The 19,971-nt window shown below is 31.6% G+C and overlaps 2 long non-coding RNA genes across 2 annotated transcripts; both read left to right on the top strand.

Moving 5' to 3' along the window:
* The first annotated feature begins 3,657 nt into the window (after positions 1-3,657).
* On the top strand, positions 3,658-5,325 carry LOC127720400 (uncharacterized). Its single transcript, XR_007990719.1, has 2 exons — positions 3,658-3,816; positions 4,951-5,325. It is a non-coding gene; the product is annotated as an uncharacterized LOC127720400 (long non-coding RNA).
* A 2,868-nt stretch (positions 5,326-8,193) lies between these two features.
* On the top strand, positions 8,194-12,123 carry LOC127720403 (uncharacterized). The gene is made up of 3 exons (XR_007990722.1): positions 8,194-8,249; positions 11,360-11,406; positions 12,058-12,123. It is a non-coding gene; the product is annotated as an uncharacterized LOC127720403 (long non-coding RNA).
* The last annotated feature ends 7,848 nt before the right edge of the window (positions 12,124-19,971 follow it).

The raw sequence follows: 19,971 nt of genomic DNA on the forward strand, positions 1-19,971 counted from the left end.
AAAACTTGCATGTAGTTTTAGTCTCATTTGGCATATATTTGAACCACTTACTATCCTAAAGAAGAAAATTATGGTAGCATATGAAATGAATAGGGTGTACTGATCATTGTAAAGTGTTTTTTTTACAGATTTAGTGAAATATTTGTGATGGACTACAGATTTTATGTACAAAGCTCTTCACATTTCACATACATCAAACAGGCCGTTTAACCAGGGACATAAATACAAATATTCTGCACATTTTTTCTGTGATAATCTACTTTTCTCTAGATTCCGAGTTCACAAATGGTTGATTAAATTTGATTTAAGCATAGAAACACAAATATCAGGAACATAAAAAGCTGTCAGATAGAAAGTCAGCATGGCTCTTAGGCATAAAATGGAAACTGCTTTAAAATGCTTATTTTAGCCGTATAATGACGAAATGGGACATTTTAACAGAATTTCTGTCAAACAAAGATGTAAATCCTTTACTTTTATTGAGTTTGACAAATTGAAACCAGCAAACCATTCAGGAAAGTTGCCAAAGTACAGAATCTACATTTACGGAATTCATCTCTTAGGCCCGAGAACACAGTTATTTCGTAGTGCATTTCTTTTAGACAATAAATTCAAATTAAAAAAATCGCACCTGCTCTATCTCAAAAAGATTTTTACAGTGTAGTGTACTACTATTGATACAAATAATATAAAAAATTATAGAAACTTCTACCAGCTCTAACTCAAAATATTGACAATTCTGTGTTAAGGGGGGCTAAAATTCAGTTTGACAGCTTCAGACATTCTAATTTTTGACCTTTTTTAACTGGACCAAATCACTACTTAACATAAAGATTCAGCACCCAAATTTTTTTAACATGTAATTTCATCCCCTTACTTAATATTTCATGCATAAAATATCAAGAAATAAATTGGGAAAGTGTATCAAAAAAAAAATGCAAGTTATACACTGTTCACACTAGGGACTATATTCGTAGACAACGAAAACCAAAGGACGATAACTGTGTCCTTGGACCACCTCAATAATACGCACTAGGGACTTGATGTGATGATACAGTTGCCACAAAGGACATGAAATATAAAAGTAGGCTATGTTGTTTTAAATTAAAAAAATTAAAAAATAATTCCAAATTATATAATCACATCTTTAGTAATTACCATGTAAATGTTTTAACGACACGTGCCACACTCTATTGATCGTCATCTGTGTGTAATCGATCGAAATTCATGTTCATTCAACCAGAACCCGTTAATTACGCACGTGTATACAGATTGTAAATGAATATATTATCTCAGCATGTTATCATGGTTATAGTGTTTTTGTTTTATGGGTCTTGTATTTTGAAAAAAAAAAAAATAAATGGGGTTTTTCTAAGCACCGGAAAAAAGTTGTTAAACATTTATTATCTATTTTCCAATAAGTTCAATAATACATTGTAGAAATTTGTATTCACAACACACACGCACAACTTATTTAAAAACTTACTTGCCATTGCTTCATATTTAACTGGATAATCAGAGTTTTTATGGAAGTTGCATGTTGAGAGCAGCTTTAGATATGAAACCATATTGACATTTTGTAGAAAATCTGCATACTGCAATAATTTAACATAAATCCTGCATTTTCAACAAATTTTTATTTTTCTAGAAGAAAAACAATCAAACGGAAAACATGTTCCATACATAAAATATCTGTTTCAATGAGAAGAAAAATTGTTCCCATAGGTAGACAAATGTTCCCATGGGAAGAAAAATTGTTCCCATGGGAAGAAAAACTGTTCCCATCGGAAAAGTTAAATTCCCATGGGAACTCTCTGTATTCGTCTTTTCCCATGGGAACTGTAAAGTTCCGATGGGAACTTTAAAATTCCCATGGGAAAAGTATTTTTTCCGATGGGAACTTTAACTTTTCCCATGGGAACTTCGAATATTCCCATGGGAATTTCTAAATTTCCCATGGGAAATGTACTTTTAATCAGCTGTGGTGACAACAGTGACAACGGTGACATATTGGGACATATGGGGAAATTTAATTTTTTTGATTATCTATCACTTGGGCAAAACATATTTTTGATATCTTGTAAACCGACAAAGTCAGATTTGCCAATTCTGGAATTGCAAATTTGTCCCGCACAGTGTTCCAATCTGTCACTCCACTACTGAACCTCGTCATAAAATTAAATCATGAAATATTTGTCACTGGACGAAAAACAAACAACAATCAATCAATCTCTACAAAACCCACACAAAGCTCTACAGTCTGGTTGATTTTTTTCGGATGTCTCCATAGGCTTCCACTGACACTACTGTAACAACAGCCCATAAAAAGGCCGTGAAATGTCTGTGAAATATCACAGGGCCGTGAAAACCCCGTGAAAATACCCCGTGACTTTTGTAAAAAAATATTTCTAAAGGCCGTGAAAAATATTTGATGTTAGAAAAAGACCGTGAAATTTCAATATCCCGTGAAAAGGCCGTGATAATTTGTCCTTTCATGCCTAATAAAAAATATCACGGCCTTTTCACTGGTTGTTGAAACCAGTGAAAAGGCCGTGATATTATTCATTTCAATTTTTTCTTATCCTAATTCAGATTTAAAACATCCCATGTGATTATTGTAATATGGTCTAATTATTTCCACTCTCATTTTTCTAAATATCCTATAAACTTTTCATTATAAATATATGTATGTTTAAATATTATTATATGCAATACTACTGTACAGGACTGACTTTTAAATGGAACCATTCATTGTTATAATTAATGACTTTGTGCCAATAAATATTTTGTATTTAAAGAAAAGTATTTTGCTTCTCGTCTGTACATTATTATAAACTATTCAAACTATTGTCAACTTTAAAAAAAAAATATTGACTATATTCGATATTACAAAAAAAAAAACATGTGTTATAGAAGCCTTTGGTGTTACCTGAAAAAAATACAATTAATTATTATAACATTTATAAGACATAACACCAAACAAAAGATCAAACTATTAAGACCTTGTTGATTACGTAACTTTAATCAATCAGGATTTGATTGAATTAAGTGATTACGAGTGGCATTACCTTAGTTCACAATCATTAGACAATTGTTGAATTAAACCAATTATAGACTAATGATTTGATTAAACAAGTCATTATGATGAGTTAAATTTTATAGGTTCCATTAGACTGTAAATATTTATTTAGCTATTCTGTGTATGAATTAAATAAAATAAAATCGCCATGACATTCAAAGTTATCATGGAAAATAACTTCATATTAACAAGGATTTGTATATACAAATCCTTGATATTAATATGTTGAAGCTGCTATACAAACAGACACAATCACACTCATTTTCGTATCGATGTAAAATAATTCTTTGACTGGTACTCCAATACTTCACTTACCTGTTGTCATCCATCAACGATACTTTTTACAAATTCCATTTATACTGTTAAAATTTGTCACAAAATCCTCCAAAGTCAATATAGTTTATTCATATTTTATTATGGGGCCGGATCGACGTAGGGACGGATCGACGTGGGCCGGATCGACTTGGGACGGATCGACTTTGGGCCGGATCGACTTGGGGCCTGATCGGTTTGGGGACGGAACGACCGGATACCTTATAAACAATGTAAACATTAATTTTAATTCACCGGAACCGAAACATGTAAAAACGAGAACTTCCCGGAATATCAGACCGTATCCGGATTCGTGTTTCTTTTAGAGTAATTGTAACATTTCCGCAATTTTGGAAATTTGAAAGACGCCGAAGGTCGATTAATATTTACTTTATAGATGCAAGACGAGTGACAGCAAGTTTGAGGTAAGTTAAGTTATTAATATTTTACATGTTTTATTCTTTTATGCATCATATCACCAAAATGTTGATGACGTTTGTGAGCATTTCCATTGAACTGATTTTCACTGAATTTGCAGAAACCGCGCAAACATGCATGTGATATATTCACTTATATTTGAGTCTGTTGCACTTGATTCCTTTAATCATTTCGGTTAATGTTTTCTAAGACTTACCGGATCCTTTAAATACGATTACAGTTTTGTTTTGTTTATGTATTTGGGAAAAAAAAGGGGGGTCCTTTTTCCACACACAGGCCACATAAAAAAAATGACATTAATGTACAGTACACTTCGTAGGCATAGACATAGATAATTGGAAATGATTATAATAGCAATAAGTATCTCTGAAATGGAGTTCACTCTGATAATCAAAGGCGTAACCCCCTTTGAATGTGTCGGGAGCTACATGTATTAAAGTATTTTCTGACTTGGCCGTCGGGACACAAAGTTCAAAAGGGATTAATCAGAGGCGTAGCAGGGAAAGTATTTAATATTTGTACGGCAAAATGTCCTTTCTAGAAGGGTTTGTGCCATATTATTAGAATAATTGGTATGGCAATGAAGTGTTTAAAAAATAATTGGTATGGCGAATGTGCCTGCAGTAAAAGTTGCTACGCCCCTGGCCCCCTGTAAAATAAATAGCTGTGACTCGTTACGGCCACTTAGTCTAGACAAGTTTGGCTTTAGCCATACATATTATTACTTCAAAGAAACATTTAAATTTAATAGTCTGTCTTAAAAGTGTCTTTAGTCTTTAAAAAAATCTAAAAAAAATAATATAAGTTGACAATACAGAACTTCGTTAACTAATTTTCTGGAAAATGGTATGAAAATATGGGAAAACCTATGCATGTTTCCAAGTGGCTGTTCTGTTTCAATGATGTTTTTTGGTATTTTTCATACATTTTCACCTCCAGTATGAAAATCTGCCCCCTATTCAATATGGGGTCATTAACCGTGAAGTCCTGTATTGCATAGAATAATATTGTAGCTGTTTTAAGTACATGTATGTACATAAATGTCAAAAATTTATTTGCATATATAAATAGTTTTTTTATATACATGTATAATATATGTAATGTTTCTTCATTTATTCTAGGAATGAAGAGCAAAAGGATATAGCAGTCTTTATATAAAATAGTTCAGGAATCCAGTTGGAAAGAAGAGCTTTTCAGTTAAAAGTATTTCCTGGGAATTAACAGGAACTTCTATAAATGTTTTTCTGGAATAGTTATTCCAGAGGGCAGTGAAGTGAAGGATTACATTAGAAAAATATTGCTGAAGTGGTAAAATCAGACCCAAGAGATGTACAAAATTTCTACAATACATGTTACAACTGACTTTAGCTACTTAATCACATTGACATTTGTGTGCTTTTATGTTTTCTTTACATAATTACTACAGTTCTATTAAAATTAATATTTTTATTCTTTGTCACAATTATTACTAAAAAAAATACAGCATTTTAATATGGTTTTTCATAGTCTCACTTGCATTGTACTTAAATAAGTTGTCTGTAGATGTTTACACTAGGTTTTCAGGCATTTCACTTCACTTGATTGAAACAGCATTTAAATTTTTGTTAAATTATGGCCTGAAAAATACATTTAACATTTTACAGGAGTTTTCACAATCAGTGAATGGCTGTTTATCACAGTAGTACATGTACATTTCACGGTCTTTTCACAATGGGCACATAATTTATCACGACTATTTCACGGTGTACATTTTTGTTTTCAAAGGGTTTCTACGGTCTCTTTACCCAAGTTTTCAGTTGGCACCCTTTCACGGCCTTTCACGACAAATAAAGGCATATACTGTACTATATCTACATTTCACGGTCTTTTCACAATGGGCACATAATGCATTATCACAACTTTTTGACGGTGTACATTTTTTTTCACATGGTTTCTACGGTCTTTTCACCCAAGTTTTCAGGTGGCACCTCTTCACGGCCTTTTCACAAACTTTTCACAGCCTTTTCACGACAGTCATTCCACGGCATTGTCACGGATAAGTTTCACGGCCCACCGTAAATTAACCGTGACAAACACTGTAAAAATCACCAGCATTTTTACGGACACTTTCACGGCCAATCTACGGGGCATTGTTCCAGTAGTGTGTACTAAGGGCAGTTTGTTCATCACGTTAATGTCTTTTCATAAGTAACTGGTTTATTTCATTGACGAAACCAAGATGTTTTGGCAAATACTTTCGCTGGAAATATTCATCAATATCGAAAATATTAGAATCCTTCCTTTATAAAATAAATTATCCCTCTTCGGGTTTGCAAAAAAAAAGCATCTTTAATTATGCAAACACCCAGACCGTAACTTCCGTTAATAAAGAAATCTAGCTCTTGAATCAAGAGCGGGCATTAACTAATTGCCTATTGGACGATATCAATGATGTAACAATAACACATAACCAACTGGTGGGCAGGTTGTATCAATCGACCTGAGTTCTGTTTTGGTTTGATTTTCTGGTTGATACCATTGCTGATCGGAGTCAGTCATGTTATAAATGATTATTTTACGTTTAATGTATACCAAAGAAGACGTTTAATTTAGATCTGATATGAATTAATCCGTCGTATCGAAGGACCAATCAACAAAAAACATATCAACCTATAGTTATTTATTTTTTTTTTTTAAAACTTTTATCGTATTTTCTCTACTAACAATTGATTTATAAGTGAGCTGCGTCGATATAAATAACTAAAAGATGAATTTTGGTCTGTGTTGTAGGGTTCTTATATCAGCTCAATTTTCAAACAGTTAAAGAATTGGCATAGAGATCTTTTCAACCCGAAATATGTTAACAGATGTATTGATATTCATTTGTATAAGGTCGATTTCTATCTGATGCAGCTCAAGTCTTTCTATTGATTGTATTTTTCTTTGTTCAAGACATTCTCAATTTTTCAACTTTAATTGTATTCCGCTGTTTATTAACACAGAGAAAGCATTATTGTGTCTTCCGTTTCCCACGGAAATTGACTATTAACCAAAATAAACCAAATAGACAAAAATAAACACATTTTCAAGTGTGACACTGTAAAGTATGAGAACGTAACATGTAAGTAAGAATATGTTTTACTATACTATATTTCCTCTTAACAGAAATGAAATTAAATATCTGCCGTGGCTACGCATTCTATTTGCTTATACGTTGCTTTATTGAAAAATTTCTCATGACTTTTTTATGTAATTTTAACTAGTGAAATACATATACATGTATGAACTTCGATGAATAAAATGAAAAAGAGGGACGGTACAAGAGAGCCAACTTTGGTCCTGTGAACTCGGAAATCACAAACTAAGATCAATCTGTACGATAACATCCTTGACTGATCACCAATGTTATTTTGTTAGGTAACGTAATATAAGATACTTAAGTGATAATCAAACTCATTTGTCGAAAAAACTGTCAATGCCATGGCAAAAAACGGATTATGACAAAAGAAAACAAAAGACTGAGCAACACTAACACCACCAAAAACCAGAAGCGATCTGAAAGTGTAAGCACATTCTGCTCCGCATGTGGCATGTGTATTAACAGATATTCAATAATGGCCAACCAACTCAAGATGTTTGAAGGGATGATTTTCAACTTCACCACTTTGAACTGTTGCTTTAAAAGTTTCCTTGTGAGCAACAACCCCCTTTCAAGGAAACGTTTGTTAACGTATTTGCATGTTGTTTTATGTTTTTGACTTATTTGCCCTCACTTCGAGCAGGATAGGACACCACACAACTAACTAAAGATTCAAACTAACATACCAATAGATATTGCAAAGACTCCATTAAGGTTTTTGTAGTTAATAGTAAATTTGACAAAGTCGCGTTGTAAAAAAGTTTATTTTTAAATCAACAATAAAAGAAGAAATTTCGTGCCTTTTGCAGTCCATCAATGGTTTTGATAAGACAACAACTTTTGTTGTTTGGTACCATATGTAGAACAACATTATATATGGAAAATGCATTGTCTTGTATGGTTGTCTTTGCTGACTACTTTATATATATGTAAAAATATAAAGTATAATATATCAAAGTGTACTACATATGTCCAAAGCCACACGTTTGTACGTACACTATTAATATCATGTATGATAGTAAAATCAAGAAAACAAGTGTATTGTATTTTAATGTCAATCAAACAGACAACGGATATATAGCTGATCTACCAAGGCTGGAAATAAAGTATATTGAAGATCGAATCATCATATAAGTATCCGTTCAGGGAAGTACACTTTCTATTTCCGGGAGTCAAGTATATATTTCTTATTATGGTTTTGAAATTTCTCGGAAACAGATGTAACATTTTATTTCATTTTCAGTATGCTGGCATGAACATTTTATCGAGTGTTCTTTGAATCTGTCGAGATGAGTGAATATGGTGAGTAAAAACAATGGCATTATTACTTTTATTATTTTATTTGATATTATCTTTTTACATTTCATATCAAAAGGAAATATAAGAAACAATCAAAATTATGCTAATTTAAAACACATTTAGAGCATTGATAATTGCCTTATATTACACATTACATGTACGATTTGAAATTGGTATTATAGTTTACAGATTTGTTTTCTTCTGGAGGTGTATACGTAACGGTGGTCAAGTATTGCGATCGCGATCGAAGCGTGTACGATCTGCCATAAGATCGCGAAGAAAATATTTTCGATAAGACACATTAAATGACTATTTTAATCTAATATTATTTTAAATTAGAAAGATAAATTTAAAACTATATGTCATTGAACGTACAAAGGACATATACACTTCACCGGATAACTGATAGAAATTGTATTCAATTCATTTGTATTTCCATGGAAGATCCAATCCGTTTATCTGGCTCAAAAAATCGTGGAATGGTTGCCTGCAAAATTAAAGTGATCTACGGGTAGCACACCCAATAATGTGATTAAAAATACATAGACAGCACTTTCTTTGTATTTAATTAAAATTATGTTATTTTCTATTTTTGTATGCTGATGTTGGCATCCATGTCCGTTTTAAAAATATAGAAATATTCATTTTGTTATGCTTGTGACATGTTATCTATTTATCGAATGTAGAGGTATTTCTCGTATCAAACTGTACGGAGTGTGATACGGAAAGAAGACACGACTTTTTATGCGTTAAATTTATTATCTTATCCATTATGAAGAAATAATATTACCATACTTCCATTGGATATTCGTTAGGTCTTTGATAACTTTCGAAGGTGAGAACGATGTTCATTTTCTCCATGTCGACGGCAATTCGGGATTTTTTCAGTAGTACACAAAACATTCAAATGTTTCACATAAAAATTTTATTATTGTCAAATCTTATAAAACTCTGGAGCGTACCCAAAGATTAAAAAATGTATGATATTAAAGTTTGACATCAGATCAGGACAAATGGCGTCACACTGATATGTGCAAAAGATTAGATCGACGATTCGCGGACGTTTTGTATTTATTATAAAGACAATGTTTACCATAAGATAAAAAATGCTTGTTTATTATCAAACTTAAATTTAATAACCCGAGTTGATATCAAGCAATAAATAATTATCTTTAAAGACTGTTCTCCTACATTGTGTTCTTCTTGTGATCTAGAGGAAGCGTTATAATTTATGAAAACAAACTACTAAAAAGTATAGTACTAATGAAAAGTACAGTATAAACAAATAGGAAAATGATACACAAACAAAATTTACTATGACCAACACACCATTTTACGATTTCCAGTACCATCTTTATGTTACAACTGTCAGACCTGTGATATTTTGTGAGTATAAAGTTACCTTGAAACACTGTTAGAACGATACACGAATATTCAACAGCTCAGTAGTCTGAGTTCTGAACTAAAAATATGCTCAGTTTTGATAAACATGTATATCATAAAACTAAGAATATAACTCTATATATTCTAGCGTCATGCGGTCATCCAAGCTAAACATTGCATCAAGGGTAGTGAGTGACATACACGTAACTACTTTACCCGTAATGATTTCTGTATATCTATGAACACATCTATTCGTGGAATTTTATCTTTTAAGTATTTAAAGGCTTATTGGAAACATGTTCAGAATCAGTAGACTGTTAATATTAAATTTATTTACTTATTTAGAACCAATAAATCGGTTAAACTTTAAATAGTCATTAAAGTTTATTTTCCTGTTTCTGCCTACTTAGATGCGGTCATAGATACTTCAACAGATAAAAACTCAAGGACTTTTACAACAAGAGGTTTTTCTAGGAAATATTTAACCTCTTGTGGGTGAAAAACAAAATGATTGATTTAACATGTTGGCAGAACAAATAAAAGTAGATCACTTTTCAAAAGTTTTGATACTATGCGTTTTCGGCTTATTTATGTTGACCAAAAAAAAAAAAGGGTTACCGGAATTTATGTGTTACTATTAGTTTAACACGGCTGTCCTTCCTTATACGGAGAAAAAGTTCGCAAAATAGTAACTAACGATGGCCAAATATTGCAATCGGATCGTGTATGATCAGATGTTGGATCGCTATGGTAGTCTTTTCGATAAGACACAAATAAAATGTTATATTTCAATTCTTGCATTCGTTACAACAATAAGTGAATGGAAATGATATTTTGACATCTAACTCTTAAATGCTGATGAAAAATATTCTGTTAATATAAATTAGTTGAGTTTTTTTAATACTTTTTATATTTCGAAATAATAGAGACATTAGCTCCCAGTTTAAGGACATAAGTATTATCACATGTTATTGTTTAGGCAAATTATTCATGTGAGAGACATTTATTGAAAAATTCTTCGTGTGGTGTGATCGAAATTATGCTAGAATAAAGCAAAAGAAAAAAAAAGGCTTGAATGAAAGGTAGTTAAAAATTTGCGTATACATTTGATAAAAAAGCGTTTAATCCTTATAATTCTAAATCTAAACATTGCAACTTCAAATTTATATTTGTTTTCATTGGCTCGTTCATGTGTTAATCATCAAGTCGACAGTTATATATATTGACTTGTTGAAATACATACAAAAAAAAATGAAACGACATCTACTTCAATAAATCTAGTTTTAATGAGATAATTTCCAAATTTAAAGCGTACATGTAACGGAATAACCTTCAACTTAAGTATCAATCATATATCGTAATGTTTGTACACGACGTTGATTTAATAATTCATAAAATTTCGCGGAATGTTTTTGATTAAAAATTGATACATTTTTCCAAGCATAAGAGCATCAATTATTTTCTGTTATGCACTGCAATAGAAACAACACTTTTTTTAATTTAAATTTTTACACAGCAATGTCGACAGAGTCTTTATATGGTACAATACATGTGAATGTACATGGGGTTATCATGCAACAACCATAAATATATACATCTATTAGTCTATGTTAAATATAGTTATATCAGGAATCTCATCGCGTTGACGAGAAAGCAGCACATCACATTAGAACATCAAATAATTACTAATGCCTTATACCTAATGATATTTATATATTCCTTTCTTGCAGGCATTTCACTGGAAAAAAGACTTAAATCTTTTCTCGGTCGACGGCGGGTAAGTGCTACAATAGAACTTTAAAGTATTTTAATTCCCATCTGGTCATACCCATTATATATCACTGCGTCATGTTATTATTGATGCTCATTTTAAAAACAGGTTTCGCACAAACTTATCGCAAGAGCATGATTGTATCTCAAAATGACCGGATAGGATTTTCAGTTTGGTCTAGTTTTCATTACGTTGGTTGGGTAACCTCCCAAAGATTACAAAATAAATTCAATGGTTTGTCACTATCTTAGTGATATTTTTGTGCTACTGTAGGTAATCAGTTAGCATAAGCTTGTACTAGAATAAAAGTTCAGATCATATTGTCTAAAATAATACTGTTTGCATATGAAAACCAAGGACATACAGTTGAGTGCAGCCGATCAATCAATAGCTTAGCAATAAAACCTTATGTATGATTTTTTTACCTTTTCGGCTTTTGATTTTTTGAATCTTTAAGAACAATGCTATTCCTTAATTTAATGTTTTGTGGAGTCAAACTTGTCCAATCTTCTTAAAAACTCTTGCAACAAAAATGCTGAATCACTCTTTTAATTACACCTAGTTTAAAATGCACAAATGACTTCCACATTATTTGAAATAGTTTTCTCCCATACTCACAGTCTACCCTTTTTTAATGTAACATATTTGATATAACAGACTTATTATGAAGATAGTGTTGATGAAGATACAGAAGATGGCGATAATGATATAGAGATAGACAACAAGGAAAAGGTAAGCTCGTTTTCAACATCTTTAGGGTATATCTTGGTTGTTATGCTCTCATGTATTCATGAATGTATATATTCCTAGCCTTTCAGCTATTTGGATTGAGCGTAAAATCGAGAAAACACGCATTAATTTGATAAAGCATTGTATTGGTTTTCTAACACTAGGGTGATACCGAGGTTTGATTGACTATACACGACAGTATCATCTGCTCGGTAGCTATTGCTTTGATACTGTTATGATATATATCGAAGCTTTCCCGTATTATCCGATTAAATATTACTCAGAAACGTAAGTTTAAACTCAGGTGAAGGACCCGATACGAGTTACGGTTTGTATGGCCTTGTTATTTGAAGACAAAGTTCATTTGTTAAATTTGTAACCTTCTAACGCAAGCCTATATTGAAATAAAAATATTAGGTTAGTCTTGTTTATAGTAGTCATTCACCCAGTTTTAGCAGGAATGTTTAGACTCAATAAGAATAGAGCTCTATCAGTGTAACAAACAACAATTCATAAGAACAGAGTGTTATACATGAGACGAACACTATGTTCAAACAGGTATTAACATTTACGTATGATATAGCTTAATTTATTTTTAAAGTTACGGAAATTTCCTTATTCTGGTATTCTCATGAATGTATATATGCCTAGCCTTTCAGTTATTTGTATTGAACATTCAAATAATGAGCTGAATATTAAACGTGATTTATAAAAAAAACATTATTATGAAAAATGAAATTTGTACACCCTATTCCTCCTCACAATAAATATGCATGTAGTGAAATATTCATGTGAACTCTTTTAAGACAATTTTTTTGCGCTGCTGAAGAAAGAAAGTCAAGAAGGTCAAGGTTTCATTTTTAAATATGACCCTCCCCACCACACATAGGTATATTTTCATCCTGTGAGTGCACATTTTTGTGATTTGAAGGTTCCAGATGAGGTTAAACTAGAAAATTTCTTGCACGCACCCACTTTATCAAGTGATATAGTAATTTAACGTTTACAATTTACTATCCAGTAGTTTTATGTATAAGTGTGTTATATTTTAATTTACGCTTGATGCTCTTCTTGTAAAAAAGAACTGTCGTCCAGCGTTCTTTCATCAATAAACAAGACTAGTCTAATTCGTCTTAGAGATCTGCACCAATTTATGTCGAATTAGAAGACAAATACTACAATGGTTAACATGGTTAATGCAAGATTAGCTCATTATGCGATTGTCTAATTTTAGACGGAATAAGAGCTAGATTGTCCATGTCAAGTTTACAGATGCCTTATAAAGTTTCTAATGTCCATAATGTCGTTGACATTACCCTATTAAAAACAGGACAATGAACTTTTTATAATAAATGTCTTTGCCTTGTGTTACTCAAAGATCCTTATAGAAAGAAAGCCGTTTTAATATAAAAGATGGTGAACATGTTGTGACTGTTAGTTCGATGTAAGGTTTTATTAAAAGGGCACATTTCTTTAAATTCAGAACTATACATAACTTTTAAGTGTCTGCTTAATCATTGTGTATAATTATAAACCTGATATGAAATGTCTTAAACACGACAATCTGTCAAACTCAAATAAAAACAATAGTAGTAAACCGCTGTTCAAAAGTCATAAATCGATTAAGCGAAAACAAATCCGAGTTACAAACTGAAACCGAGGAAAACACATCAACTATAAGAGGATAACAACGGAACAACAGAAACATTGAACTGCAACAAAAAAAAAAAAACGCAAACATACATAGAAACGGACTTGTTGATAACAACTGCCATATTCCTGACTTGGTTCAGGACATTTTAATAAAACATGGTGGGTTGAAACCTGGTTTTATTGCTAGCTGCAATTTTCAATAAGTTTTGAATTTCCAAATATTTTGGCCTCGGGTATCACTAAAAAGATTTTTATTGTCAAAATTACCGTAAATGCTATACAACACTACAATGGGCGATATTAAAGTCTTTCCCTTGAACAACCGAAATCATGAATGATACATAATATCTATTTTTGGAAACGTTTGTATAATATGATTTCTCTAATTTCGTTGGTAATTTAACTTTTTCTGGACCCATTGTATAAACAAACATAATCAAAGTGTGGTTACCGATGATCTCAGAAGAGGATTGGCTGGGTTTACGGGTCATAGCCTTCATCAGCTCACGGGATGACTCGAAATGTGCTCACTTGTGTTAGAGAAATTGACAACTTTGTGGAATGTGGAAGGCACTCGAAAGGGATTTTTGTTGATCAAAAATGAAATTTATTTGATAGTCATTAGAGAAACAGATTCTTACAAAGTTACTCGTGGATTATCGGATTTATCCTATCTCGATAGTTAAATTATCAACTTTAAAGTCCTCGCCGCGGCTCGGACTTTCAAATTCAACAATTTAACTATCTCGATTGGAGAAATCCAATAATCATATGGTACCAATGATAAAACCTAAATGTATCGCTATTCTCATTCAGAATTTTTTTTTAAAAAAATTATGTTTTGCCACACATTCAAGACGTCATTGATACCTAATTCAAATATTTATTTTGATATAACTTGCTTGAGACGAAAGACAAAACTAGTTTTAAACTGAAGATCGATGAATAATTACAAACGGTTAACAATAAAGCATAAGATTAGTCTCGCGAGAGAGACATATTACATGTTTAAGTTAAATGTTGACGGAAGGTATTCATAAAGTGTTATTTTCACGTTGTGGTTATACAACATTGTTAACATTTAACTAATGAAATTTCTAAAAATTCAGAACGATTATCCTGCGCTTACAACATGTTTGAATATAAAAAGAAGATGTGGTATGATTGCCAATGAGACAACTCTCCAGAAGAGACCAAATGACACAGAAATTAACAACTATAGTTCACCGTACGGCCTTCAACAATGAACAAAGCCCATACCGCACAGTCAGCTATAAAAGGCCCCGAAATGACAATGTAAAACAATTCAAACGAGAAAACTAACGGCTTAATTTATGTACAAAAAATGAACGAATAACAAATAAGTGACACATAAACAAACGACAACCACTGAATTACAGGCTCCTGACTTGGGACAGGCACATACATACAGAATGTGGCGGGGTTAAACATGTTAGCGGGATCCCAACCCTCCCCCTTACCTGGGACAGTGGTGTAACAGTACGAAGTTTGCATTTCTTACATTAAAAATCTACATGCTAAATAAGTTCACTTAACTATAAACTATACTTTAATATTACACATGGCAATAACTCAAATCATCTGCATACCACAGCCTTCTTTAGGTTTTAGCATATTAAATGCTGTCCAAGTTGCTTATATAATTCTGTTAATGTCTTATTTTTATACCTTTAGGATATTCAAAAGGATCCATGTATAAGAGAGAAGTTTTCATTTTATTCAAACTTCCATGGATATGATATTCGTAAACATTATGGTGGAGGTAAGCAAATCAATAGCGTATTTAAAAATTGGGACTTTTTGTTTTTATCTCAATGTCGAAGGAAATGAAAGAGCCAAATTCCTGAGAGAGTTCAATTAATACCATATCTAATTACGGCTTTTGCATGGTCAAACGTATATAAGTTTCCAATGTCAATCGGGAATTTGTTCCAGTAAACACCATTGTAGGTTGATCCGTTCCTTTTCGAACAGAGCTTTTGTCCTTCAATTAGCTGTTTAAGCACGCTTATAGTGCAGTGCAATATCAATTTCGATATTAATCCATACTTGGAACAAAAATGAATCAAATATACCAAAAGGGTATTCTAAATGTCAAAATAAATCGTTGAAGATGGACAATTAGCAAAAATGAAAAAAAAGTCATATACAAAGTTTTTATCACATAGTTCTTCAAATGTTTTGGTTCGTATACATCCATGGTCAAATATTCGGCATTGAGCATTCCTGATGAAGGTAAATCCAGAAAATCCCTTCGCACGCATGAAATTTTAACGTGTTATTTTCATTCTTTTACATAAACAGGTGTAAAAAAAATGTTGATGAAAGTATTTCTTTTCCATTGCCACTACGAATATACATCCGTTGATTTATGGGTTATTGTTTGGCAGTCATAGCCGCGGCTTTGTTCTTTTCGATCCGCTAATGTCATCATCTCTGTTTTTGCAAATAAATAAAATGAGAAGCCAATAGCAATTGGTAAATATTGTTGATTCGGTTTCTCTCAGATTGATGTGATAATTGGTATATGCATTTAATTGAAGCCACTGCTAACATGAATGCTATGACCTTTTTATATAATTTATACTTATTTAGCTTTCTTTCATATAAGTTTACTCATACTTGAGATCGTCTTAGATAATGAGTATTACATAATTAACCTTAGTTATCTTATTGTAATACAAATTAATGAGCACTAATCACTTTAACAACATAGCGTATCATGTGTTCTTTGGAGCATGCTAGTAATGCTATTGTTGGATTTTAATGCGTCTTGGCACATATTGTTTAACATAATAAAAATATTTGTTTATTTCATAAAGAAAAAATAAAATCGGGACTTCGAGTAATAAGATCACGATCATGGAATCCTACAGAAGGCTACAAATATGATAAGGAAGATCGTGAAATTGGTACTATTTTCAATGTTGCAAAAGGTGGCGTTGTCAAGGTCCAATGGGACTCGTCAGATTGTATAGAAAACTGTGTTAAAGGAGATAATGGCCAATACGATCTTCTTTTATTTGACAATGCGCAAATAGGTAAGCTTTCTTATTTCAATCGTATTATTAATACGAATCCGGCAAAGAAACATAATTCAATGAAACATGTTTAAAACATGTTTTTCAAAGTATATCTGTTTTCCTCAGTTAGGTCTAAAAGAGGTAGAACAAGGTGTTCAGGAGTGATTTGCAGTTATTGCAACTTCTGGTATATTCGATTAATACGTAAACAGTCATTCCCATTGGTAGTTAAGTTGACTCAATGACATGGCACGATATTTTAAACTATTGTATAGAGCTTTTGACCAATAAAATGTAGAAAGTCAGGTTTATTACTGGTGAAAAAAATACATATGTTAGACATAATTTCCGTATGAATTGCATTACAAGTCAGATAATTTCTTTGAATTGTATTTCAATATATAAAAGAAAATTATGTCCAGCTCGTATAACGATGCAGTGTTTTTTATGTAAAGTGATGCACTGCATGTCAAATAAGAATATGGTTGAAACAACATTTTTCGATTTGAAATATAGATAAACAACTGATTATTCTTCACTAAAAAATTGCCGAATACAATTCCTACCATATAACCGTACTCATGTGACTCAGCAAGTCTAAAGAACAATTAATTAAAAAATTCAAACTATATGAAATCCCTTACATCAATCAGACTAGCCCATAATATATCATGGAAATTAGACTAATCAAGAGGCAGTAATTAAAGTCTCAATCTTGTAACTGTATTTTATTTTTTTAAGAGAATGAACAACCTTTTCACGATAAATAATCGGTTACACTCGCATTTATTCGTGACGAAATCGATTATTATTTTCCCACATTAACCACTCTCATAAATAAACCTTTCCATAGAATGAAGATTCTTAAACAATTTATATAATTATCAAGAATATACTGTAAATTGCATTGCGGTTAAATAACATTCAAACGAATCAATTATTTACAAATGTACATCAAGATCTTATAAAATTGAAACTTAAGACACAAACAATGGAAACCTCGAAAAGTAAGGCGTACGTATACAGGTAATGAATCATCTATGTCCTCTACCTTCTGAAATATAATCCTTTATGCAAATAATTAATGCCGCTGTTCCTGTCGCCGTATTTGTATCCCAATGTCTCGCATTCTGCTACACTCGTCGCCAGGCAATGCAATCACAAAATAGTGATTTGTGAAATTGTGAAAAAGGTTGTTTTAATTCCCCTTTTTACGTTTTTCAATAACAAAACAAAATATGTTTTTCCAATGCACGTTAAAAAAATAAGTAACTATTTTAAAACTGATTTCGAAACCTTCCATTTTTGTAAGAACAGATAAACTAAGTCACTTACGATTCCAAGAATTTTAAAAAGCTCGTAGTTGGATCTCGGTCCAAGGCTTGCGGTCGGACGCCTGTCGGTTACTGCTCGTCCTGACCTATCTCCCTATTTTTGTTGATAAAGATGTTGAGTTAAACACTGAGTAGAATAAATCAAAATTGTTCTCAAATAAATTGCACCTGACTTGATCACTATTTATAAATAAATAGTGATCTCAAATAAAGAACTGTTAAATTTAGTAAAGTAGAAGGTCGAAAATAGAAAAATAAAAGCATTATCAATCTACCCAATAGCATTCTCCAGATGTTCATTAGGCTGTCGGACGTCAATATTTTTTATTTTTGAATTTTGTCTAATATATAACCACTAGGGATTCCAATTTTGTAAATTTAGAAGACAGCTAAAACAGCCAAAATAACCTCAATTTGAGATCTTAAAAGAAATGGTAAGATAAGAGCAACTGTTTTACTCCAACAGGATGTTAATGAGTGGAAAATATCGCTTACAGTAAAGCTATTGCTCAAATATATATTGGCACAAATCTATGTTTGTAATGGCCATTTTAGATCAAATACGTCAATTTCGACATTTTTATGACGTCATTGTGGAATGACAAGGGTTTTAGGAGAAGTTAGATGCTTTCTTAGTACTAAATGTGAATATCATGCCACTTCCCAATAGTCAGTCAGGGCCGTTACTTAAACAAGTTATTTTTTTTAGTTACTTATGTCAGTCATTTTTGTTTTTAAAAATAATTAAACTACTCAATAGAGTTATTCTAAATTTCAATAGAAGCATAGACTAAATGTAGTATTAATGAATTTTTACAACATTGTATTACATCCAATTAAGAATTCACTATATTTGAGAGGCTAGGAGTATAGATATAAAATGTTACTTTAAAAATAAGGACAAAAATATTACTTGAATAAGTTATTTTATACATCTTTGAAAGAATTAGTAATTACAATTATTTAAGGACAAATGTAATTGTTTTGCGTTACAAATCATAAATAACTTCTAGTCTTAATTAAATCACAAGTTTCTATCTATTTATATATGTCTACCTTCAAGATTTTCAAGGAAAATGAAATTTTTATAGTCTCAATAGACTCATTCTTGACCCAGAAGCGTCGATATGAAAGATATGTGCGTCAGAAAGGCAATTAGTGTTTCATGAAGATTAGTTTTTATATTTCATGGGAAAAATAACCAGATGACTGTGAAAATTTGATGAAGTTAGTAAAATCTGTATGATTGGAAACTTATAAAAATATTATTTAGAAAAGTTACATATATAAGTAATATTTAAAATAGCCTCGTTTTCAACATTACTTGTTTAGGTAATTTTAAAAGTTACTTGTTTAAGTAATGCTCCTAATAGTATAAACATAATTTAAAAGAGGAACCCATTTTCCGTGGTTCCTGGATGCCAACATTTGTATCAAAACATTATTTCGTGTACTCTCAAAGTTTATAGTAAACCATCGCAGCCCTACACCTTTTTATATTTTCATTATATGCGTGCAGCAAACAGTTCACTTCCAATGCTTGTCAAACATGAGGTTTTTATTTCAAAATATAAATGAATTTTTCTTTGAATAATTGATAGTCTGTGTAATTTGTAACAGCGTCTAAGCAAACATGATGATATCCTGTTATATTTTGATTGATCTCGAACGAAAAAAATGCCGTTTCAGATCGGCCTTCTATATCTTAAATGTACAAATGCAGAACATATCGTAGTTTAGATTCTGGAAAGTGATGATGATTGTCATTTATAGAAAAGCAATTCACAACTTCTGTTCTTTGACTAGAAAAG

This window comes from Mytilus californianus, unplaced genomic scaffold, assembly GCF_021869535.1.
Source record: "Mytilus californianus isolate M0D057914Y unplaced genomic scaffold, xbMytCali1.0.p SCAF_11, whole genome shotgun sequence".
In the NCBI taxonomy this organism is placed as follows: domain Eukaryota; kingdom Metazoa; phylum Mollusca; class Bivalvia; order Mytilida; family Mytilidae; genus Mytilus; species Mytilus californianus.